The 8,755-nt window shown below is 31.1% G+C and overlaps 1 long non-coding RNA gene across 1 annotated transcript in view; it reads right to left on the minus strand.

Moving 5' to 3' along the window:
• LOC132732134 (uncharacterized) overlaps positions 1-5,778 on the minus strand; it is a 47,680-nt gene extending 41,902 nt beyond the window's left edge. Inside the window, exon 1 of the long non-coding RNA XR_009625990.1 lies at positions 5,559-5,778. This is a non-coding gene — a long non-coding RNA (uncharacterized LOC132732134). The remainder of the gene's footprint in view (positions 1-5,558) is intronic.
• Between the last annotated feature and the right edge of the window lie 2,977 nt (positions 5,779-8,755).

The following is an 8,755-nucleotide window of genomic DNA, read 5'->3' on the forward strand; positions in this document are numbered from 1 at the left end:
AATTAGAAATTTTTAGATCTATATTGATACACGCCAGATATGCTCTTGTTGCATTAATATTTAGTGGCACTTTCATATGCAACAGCTTTCCGCTGTGGAGGACATACTCCAGACATGTCACCTCTCATGCCCTCCAAACACTTATTTTGAAGTACAAAGTGGTGATTTTTTTTTATCTCAATGCAATTCTCACGGAGTATATATACTGACTGAAAGCAACACCAATGGTATTATACCAGAAATTCAAAAGCACAAAATTTGATGCATAAGAAATAAAACACCAAAAAATGCTTCAGAATAAGTTTGTTGAACATCCACCAATTAGTTCTGTAGTAGAAGAAAGGTTTTTTTTCTATTTTTAGCTCTGTTGACCCCTAAAAAGGGCCAATTGAAATGATATGAGCAAATTTAAGTGTGACAGTCATAAGGATGCTACAGACCAATTTGAGGTATATCTGGCTAGACGAGTGTTGACGCATGACGACGGACGACGGAGTATCCCCCTTTGATACTAATAGCTCACACCGAACTTTCGGTTCTGGTGAGCTAAAAATAAAAATTCAATGCTTACAAATTATTGTCTTCTTTCACATTCATAACATAAATATTTATACAAATATCCAACACAAAATATCTCTTTGACCCCTGGGATGCAAACAAGGGATGCTCAATGCAAAATACATAAGCTTAACATAAATACATGTATATCATTTTTAGGCATATGAATTTATGTTGTTTTTACCTTCTTTGATTTTATGCTTTTAAAATTCAGAAATTCAAAATGCAATTGGCTAAACTTATCATATTGGTATTTCTTCCTATGAACATATATCAGTCTTTCAATAAGATACATAGGTACAGACTACCAACAATAAACTTAAACAGTATCATGTCCAAAAATTTGATAATTTACCTTTAAAAATGAAATTTTATATGGCTAGTTTACAACTTATTTGCATATCTCAAGTACTTTCAGTTTAAATTAATAATTTCTCATTTCAAAATAACTAAATCATATTAACCTATAAAAGATCCCCAATTTTTATAATCTAAACGGAAAAAAGTCTAAAAACATAAAGTTTGATAAAAAAACATTATAAAGTGATAGATTAAGGAAAATAATTGGAGGTAAATACACACAGAAGTCAATTAAGAAGAAATTATAACTTTTTTTATAATGACCAATCATTATAAGTAAATTATATCAGAAACACCCCTTAATTCATAACAGAATTTAAACATTTGATTAATTTTTGATCCACAATTATTACAACTACCTTCCATGACTTAATCAAACAGAGCCTGAAACATTTTATAACTTTTCTGTTATCGTGTTCTTTTGGGTTTAAGTTTTTTTCTATTTTGAGGGGAAGCAACTCATATTAACCAAATTGTTTTTCTGTCAATCGTTTATAGACTATTCTAGCTGTTTATAAACAATTAGCTATACAGAAACATTTTCATTATTTTATATTTTAATAAACAGAATGGAATAATGATTTATTTGCCCGGCCGTTTATACTTAAGAGATAGTTTGAGTTAGTCCGTACCTAAAGGTATTCTGCTACAGGAATCCTCCAGTCACTGTTTGAAATTATTTTTGTTGTTGCTTATTTAGATGGTAAATAAAGTAAGCTTTGGTAAAAATGAAATATAGGAAATAAAACCTATAGCTTATAGGTTACATGTGTCCAGACATTACTGAAACAGAAAAACGATAAATCCTTAAGTTTTCAATTTTAAACACTTTATTACCTGGTGTTTTGATGTGATGTTTTCCCCTCCTGATCTTTTAATTTAGTGAAAAAACAATAATCAAATATAGGTGATGAGAGTCATATTTCACCATGCACTGGGGGTATCCCAGGTCATGCCTCTGAATAATAATTTGACTGCCCAGTTATAGTTTTAAACCCAGTCCAAGCTTGCTTATTTTTTCTTGTATAGAGTTATAGGAATATTGTAAAGGGTAGCTTAGCCTTTTATAAACATATACATCGTTGTTCTTTTACGAAGACATGGAAAAACAAAATAGTGCCATTGGTTCCAGGCTTAAATACGACAAAACTTTGTCGTATTTTCGAGTTTTCGTCTGCTGCCTAGCAAGGCAAAAGAATGGTATGACACAAATCAGCCACCTTTGCATTTTTTATATAGAAAAATGCAAGCTTTTTTTATTTGTAAAAAGATATAGAAATAGTACAATGACAATATATTAGAAACGAAGGTTCAGGGTGAGCAATAAATATTAAAGGGGGTGATCCGGCGTCCGTCGTCAACATTCATCTTCTGGACAAAATTCCCTTAAATTTGGCCTTTAGTCCTTGTCTCTGTCACACTTAAATTTACTGATGTCTTTTCAATTGGCCCCTTAAAAGGGTCAACAGAGCTAAAATTCGAAAAACCTTTAAACATCTCGTACTTCAAAATTGATTGATGGATGATCACCAAACTTTGTTTGTAGCATTCTAAATTTAGTCTTTTATCAAATTTGCTTATATTAATTTGAATGGCCCTCTTAGGAGCCGCTAAAGGTAAAAAATAGAGAAAAAAATAATATTTCTCTTCTTCTTCTGAATTTATTGATGGATGATCACCAATCTTTGTCTGTATCATTCTTAGGTAGCTGTAATCAAATTTCTTCATATGTACTTGATCGGCCCCTTTTAGGGACCGCTTAAGCAAAGAACTCATTTATGGATAATCTCCAAACTTTTTCGGTAGCATTTTTAGACAGTCTGTTATCACATTTGTTCAAATTAATTTGATTGGCCCCTTTTAAGGATCCCTAGAGCTGAAAAAAGAACCGTTTTAACTTCTCCTACAGAACTAAGGAATAGTCTGATTATCATAATATATGACGAACCTGATTTCATATATATTGGTATGCATATAAATACATTTATGCTGAAATGAATATCAAAAATGATGCAATTAAAGAGTAATCAAATCCTTAGCGTAATATGTAAAATAGAATTAAAACTCTAATCTTCGGCGTATTATATCACGTCGAAATCCGGTATTCATCATGAGGTCACAAACTTTAATGTAAATTTATATCTCAACATAAATGTTTCTATTATTCAAAACAGACACTTTATATATTTGAGAAACCAGATTTTTTTACAAAAAAAGAATAGATCTAGGTAAGATATTCTTTAACTTCACAATAATAACAGTCCCGACACAAGGTACTTAAACGGTTTGACTAACGCTGTCGCACGCTAAACGTTTCTGGGGATGTATTCTAGGCTTGATAAGGGTCCATCAGCTCTTTCAAGCACTTAGAGTACGTAACCCGGACATGTCACCATTCAAGTCCTTAAACAAATGGTGACCCATAAATTTTGAATTCAGTAATGCACTGAATGATACTAAATATGTATGCAAGTTGATTATTTGTAATGATACTATTTGATGCACGGGAGGTCAGTTAGACCATTTTATGCATCGTGGAGAAAAATAAATGGTCATTTCTTTCGGATGAGCTTGACATATAAGATAATGTAACTAGGACTGTAACTTGACACATATTTTCCGTATGCACGACCGACATGCACAAACATTCTTTTAAGATTTTTACAGGCGAATTTGGAATGAAATTTAGACAAACAACGGATCTTTATACAAATAATGAGAATATTCCAAACTACTGAAATATTAAATGCATTTTAGCAAATATTTAGATTCAGCAATGATATAGAATAGATCAATTTTATTTTAATTATTTATTTCTTTTTTTAAGGGGGGTCATTGAGGGTAGCTTTAGTCAAAGGGTCAAAGGTGATGTTTACTCCATTCTATATCATTCTTCGCAGATGAGATGGAGTTTACTCATATCATGAAACAATATATAATTGTTGTTATAAAAGTAACAAATTGTAAATTATATTTATTTTATTAAGGCAATCTTCTTAAACTATTTCTTAGTATGTCGAAAGCGAATTTTTTTAACAAATAAATTTTCATAATTGTATGAATTATGTACTACATGTGCTAAGTAAAATGATGTTCGCATTACTAATTGTTGTTCTTTATTTGTTTTTTTTTTTAATTTATTTAATACTGTAAGTACAGAGTGGGATTTTTAATATATGGATTTGTAACCTGAAATGGTAATTATGAAGTATACAAAGTGCCCACCACCTATTTTACTACTTTTGGTAATATCAACAATTCTAGCTACTATAACTAAATATATACAGGCATGCACTAGTATCATAAAAACTAAATCATAACAGTAACAACAGTTTTATTAGTATGACACCGGTATAAACATACAAGTTAGTCTCATTTAACTATGATTGAGATGGGCGCGCATGTTTCGGTTTGATTAAGAGTAAGGGCTGTACTGCAACCTGATGGACATAATATGTCATCGTTAATTATATTCCCTCTTATATGTTAAGTATTTTAGTTTGATTTGATGTATTTAGTCGGTTGATTGAGATGTGCGCGCGTGTTCTTTCTTGATTACGAGTATGGGCTGTACTGCAGCCGGATTGGCATAATAAGTCATTGTAAGTCATACTAGTTCTTATATATTAGGTATTCTTATTGTGTTGACGTATGTAGTCGGTGTGCAAATGTAAGTCTCGTCCCATGTAGGGCGTCTACCAACCAAGTATTAAATATAGTTTATTATCATGGTATTGTTAGTGAACATTTATATCTCAGCCGGTTGAAAGCAATATCAATACTGGAGTTACTACTTTCTTTTCATTAGGGATAAAAATAGTTAACAAACAAAAAATACTCTTTTTACAAGCACATCTATGTGAACAGAAATTATAAATATGTTATGACATCATTTTTACAAAGTTTATTGCACAGTAAATATTAAGTCGAAACAAACATAATACAATTATCTATTAATTCTTTTCATTGTTGTTCTTTTTTTCTCTTCCATTATTTTGTTTGTTTGTTTTGTTTTGGTTTTAATAATTAGTTTCCACCATTTTTGTAAAATTATAACCTTAAAGATATAAATAACTATTTGATATTGTTTGTTTATTTCAAATAATGATCGGCATAACTTTTAAGATTCTTAATTTAAAATATACATGTGCATGCTTGGTAAAAAGCATGTTTTTACATTGCTTTAATAAAATTAAATATAAATATGAGTAGAAATTCAATAAAGCAGCTTTATGAAGCAACTAAATAAGCTGATTTATAATAATGAGACTTCAAACTTTGAATATAATACAAAGTAGTTTTGTTGAACATTGTTGTGTTTTTCCCAATCTCAGTTCAAATACATGTATACTGTACAGTTCGTTACTAGACCTTTTTAAATATCAAAAGAAAAAAAAAAAGATTTTCATTATAGATAAGTGACAATTCAAAATATTCAACTTATCTTAATTTCCTACTTTTAATCTCATCTAGAAAAAAAATTTAGGCCTGTAAGACCTGGGTCATGAAATTATTTTAAAAAAAAAGATGTATATACAGTATATGTCAGTGTTAGTAAATCACTATGCGTCTCATGTAAGTAAAAACGAAAAGTTATAAACATGTATCTCTACTGTGCAGTTTAAGAATAAATTTATTACCTGTAGATTGTTGTTGTCACATTGTGTACATCCTCCACAGTAAATTTCTCAATCTCGGACGGTTTTTATTTGCCGGAGATATCATTGGCTAACTCGCAAAAGTTGAAAGGTCAAACAGTATTAGATACCACAATACTGTACATGGGAATGAATGAGACCTCATGATTAATATACATCATTAACATATATATTCTTCCGGGTAAACATACACACACACACACACACAAAATAAAAAATATATTACTATGATACAAGCTACTAGCTGTTGATGTATACTTATTTCAGAAACGTTGTAAATATAACATGGATCAGTGCACTTCAGAAAAGGTAAGTCATGTGTGTATGGATAGCATTGTTATGTTATACTATTTGCAGCGAGACATTGTAGTTTAGATGTAGCGCGCTGATCTAACAACTATATACTGGTACAGGTTCAAATTTCAGCATTTCCATTTTTTGAAAGATATATTTTTTTTCAATGCACGGGTACAGGTTCAAATTTCAGCATTTTCATTTTTTGAAAGATATATTTTTTTCAATGCACGGGTACTTCTCAACTGTGTGTCGTGCATATAAATAACACCATTCAACATTTTACGGAAACCATAGCTGTCTTCAAAAGACGAAAATAATATTATCTTTATTAAAAGTAAAAGTTATCTTATTAGAATCAATCATTATGAAATATCATGTTTAATACAATTCAATTGAGCTTTTGTGCTACAAGTGACATAATGGCTTACAACAAAAAATAATTAATTTTGCGAACACGCGAGTCCTGAGCTGTTTTGTTTGAGGTGTAAGCTATGGCGCTGTTAGAGGGACATCATCAAACTTTTTGTACTTGATTTCGTTAAAAACTTGTCATTGCAAAAGTGTTATAAAGTTCATTGTCTATTGCCGAGACAGTGCTGGAAGATTAAGGATTAGTTTTTGATTAAGCCACTTGATGAAAACCTCGCGTGGTCATTACCTATTGAGACTGGAGACGAACATGCCAGCGCCAGAACGATTGAGAGTGCCACGGAGGTTTTTATTGTTGATTTAATTGTTTGTGATATAGATACGTTGTTACCCAACCATTAATTGTACTACTTGCTACCTTATTCAATGTGTGCATCGCGTATGTACATGTTGAAATTCGCACATTTATTCGTGCATTCTACATAACATTTGAGAATTACATCACTTGGCCAACCATACTTCAATGGTTTAGTAAACGTGTCGGCTGGGATAAACTGTCCCGCAGTTAGTATTATAGATGGAACATCACACGAAATATTACGACCGATGGATAAGCCGCAAGAACAATTATATTCTTGATACAGTATCAACACTTAAGTTATTTGAATTCATATGGCGACCTGTGTTTAATTCTTTTTTATTCTAACGATTGAGATTTCGTGCGATGCCCTCTGAAGCGTTACTTTATATTGCACATATGATGACAGTTACGTTTAGTCCTGTTTCCACACCATGTACCAACACTTACTAGTTTATCTTGAAAACATCGCTTCTTGGTCAATGGTTGAAAAATTATCACTACAATAGAGTATATAAATGATTGTTCGTTTGTTTTTATTTATTGGTTTTTATATAAATTATGGTTATATTGTCTCCATCTTAATGTGTTGATGGTTGATAGAAATACTATAACTAGCATATACATGTAAAAAACCGATGTATTGTTTTTTTATCATATATGTTTGCGAAAATCCCCAGTTTATTCCGTATTACGAATTCCGTTAACGAAGTACGTTTAAGATAGAAAGGTCTAATATGAAGATCCAAAAATGATGAATTAAAATTTATAAATGCTAATATAATATCTTGTTGTGTATCTTCAGGTACACTCAACATAAACTCTCTTTCATAGCAGTACAGAAACAATCGGCGACCAGGGAAGCACAATAAGTACCCATAGGAATTTCTATGATCTGTTTAAATAGGTAATACCAATCCTGACATAAATGTTGTCTAAAATAAAAGAGAGTGCTCTACAAACTTCGTCACTGGTCCACAAAGTATAATGTTTAACAATACCGTTAGTAATAATAGCTTTGTTAGAATTGCACGCAAGAAAGGTATTTTTCCAACCCAAAGTTTTCTGAAATAGGGACATTAGTTTATCATTAATTAATGTATGTGGCAAAGTTATATAAAGTGTAGTAAAATCGTATGTACTGACAGTTGAAGCTTAGTACATCTTAATTTTGAATTTATCCAAGATTTCACCACAATTTTTGATATACCAAAAGAGATATTTTCCTTGTTTTAATACTACACTTTATCACAATATCTAATTACATGTGTGTTAATGGCAGTCAAGCAAAACGTCAATAAGATAGAAAGTTTTGTTGTAGTGCAAGAGGTAGAATGAGCAGTGAATCTGACTTTGTAAGGTTATTTTATGTAATTTAGGAACCCAATATATTTTAGGAAGTTCTTTTTCATTAATTTGGACATTTAGATTATTAATATTAGTGATATGATTGTCTTTTTTTTCAAAAAACGCATTTAAATACTATTATTTTTATTACATTTTTCGGTTTTACGATAAGAGAAATTATCCAAACAAAAAAGCAATTGATTATTCAAACTTCATAGGTGGATAGATCTCCCTCAAGATAAATGAGAGTGTACTCTGGATGGAAATATATACCTCCGTTATAAACCCGTTACTATAATATATAGATGATAATACTCCTGCATCGCTCCGTTGTAGTGTGTTCCAATAAAAAAAAAGCTTAAAATAGATTAATATCTACCTGTAGTGGTGGCATATTACCAAAAAAGACTCTTGAAGATTTTCAAACATGAACAGCTTCATCTCGCTCTACGACGATGATGAGATCATTTATTAAGAGAGGATGCTCCTGCGCCGCGCTGAAAGAAATCGAGTTCTCGTAACCAGTTGTATAAGTTTTTAAGTTATTGCCCTCTCTGATTTCATACGTTCGATACTTTCTATAATATGCCAAACCATGTATAAAGACGTTCGTATTCCAGACATCCTTCATATCTCCATACAACATGTGTAGAGAAATGTACGAGATCGCCACGCGAATCAAAACGAGTGAAATAGATCTATAACCATACCATAGTCTCAATATCTACTCCCTCAGTATTATTGCAATCCTCTGTCATTCAGTAATATCACATAGAAGTATTTTAAAAAATATATGTATCTCCCATCT

Source organism: Ruditapes philippinarum, unplaced genomic scaffold (genome assembly GCF_026571515.1).
Source record: "Ruditapes philippinarum isolate M1 unplaced genomic scaffold, ASM2657151v2 ctg803_1_1_1_1, whole genome shotgun sequence".
NCBI lineage: Eukaryota > Metazoa > Mollusca > Bivalvia > Venerida > Veneridae > Ruditapes > Ruditapes philippinarum.